A 1317-nucleotide genomic window follows, 5' to 3' on the forward strand; every position below is an offset into this window, starting at 1 on the left:
GCCTTCAGACTAAGAGCTAAAAATCAGGACCTTGGACCTGTTAGGGGCATTGATTATTAGGGCTGTGCAGAGCAGGTAATATTTGTTTCGACAGACATGTCGAATATTAAACTGGGTCCTGCTTTAATTTGCTGTCTGCTTCGAGTCGAGGTCGAAGCTCAGTCGAATATTCGAGCTGCTTTGACTTCCCCATAGGCTATAATGGGGAAGGTCGAAGCAGGCTATAACTTTGGCATTTTTTGTCTGATCTTGGTGAAACCTGCAGGAATGGTAGCTTCTGAGGAGCTCGCAAAGCGTGCCAAGTTTCAACAAGGTAGGTTCAGGGGGTTCGGAGAAACAGCAACCCAAATTCTCATCCCTGTGGCAAAGGGATGGTACCTGCAGAAATGATTCAGCATCCCCGAGGTCGTCATGCGCTTTGTTCCCTTGCCCCGGCTGATTTTGGCTTGGCAGTGCACACACATAGCGAACGCGGGATCATCTGCCAGCTCATAATGATCCCAGACCATGCTAGTACTAGGCATTTCCCTCTGGTGTGCGGGTGCATCTGTGGATGCTGCTGAACTCTCCCCCTCTTCAGCAGTCAGAGGCACAGCAAGAGAAATAGCAGACTCAGCTGAGCCGTTTGCCTTCACCTGTACAGAGGCACCTTCTGAAGTGCCTTCTGGGAAAGACCTCGTGGCTTGAAAGGAAAAAATGTGAGGGGTGTCGAGCACAAACTTGACTGATTCCCCCTCCTTCCCTAGAGCTTCCCTTGCCAGGACACTGAGATCCAGATCCAGTGCCAGCTCTTCTGGCGCCGAAAGGCTCAGCATAAGCAGTGACACAGTGGTGGAGTGCGCTGCTGTGCTGGTTGCAGTTATGGTGGGAGAGGTTGTGGCTGCCGTGTCTGGACGTGAGAGAGTCTCAGGCACAGGCAGTGGGTGTCTTCCGACCCTAAATCTATGAAACTATGAAACTATAAACTGGAACCTCTAAGTGTGCTGTGCGCTGCAAATTAGATTTCTGGATGTTACGTAAATGTGTTTGTGTGTGTGTAGATAATATATTGAGAAGCGTTGGTGTAGTGGAGAGAATGAATGATATATTATATATATATATATAAACTAAATTCCTATATATAGAATAGATCCTAGGCTAGTACTAATCCTAGCCAATATAAGCGTAAACTAATATGAAAAGTAGTTATAAAATAAAAGCACCAAATTCTCAGAAATCCCTGTTGCTAGTGTTGCAAGCAGGGAATCTGTTGAAGATCAGGGCTTCCAGCTGTCGTGGTCTGACGCAGAGGTGCTGGAGAACACCAGCAGCTCAGAA

The 1317-nt window shown here is 47.5% G+C and overlaps 1 long non-coding RNA gene across 1 annotated transcript in view; it reads right to left on the reverse strand.

The window, feature by feature from the left end:
* Positions 1–928: 928 nt before the first annotated feature.
* The window catches only part of LOC109302724, a 10788-nt gene continuing 10399 nt past the window's right edge, over positions 929–1317 (reverse strand). The window contains exon 3 of the long non-coding RNA XR_002098905.1: positions 929–950. This is a non-coding gene — a long non-coding RNA (uncharacterized LOC109302724). The remainder of the gene's footprint in view (positions 951–1317) is intronic.

This window comes from Gavialis gangeticus, unplaced genomic scaffold (assembly GCF_001723915.1).
Source record: "Gavialis gangeticus isolate Ggan-Ray unplaced genomic scaffold, GavGan_comp1, whole genome shotgun sequence".
Taxonomy (NCBI): Eukaryota; Metazoa; Chordata; order Crocodylia; family Gavialidae; genus Gavialis; species Gavialis gangeticus.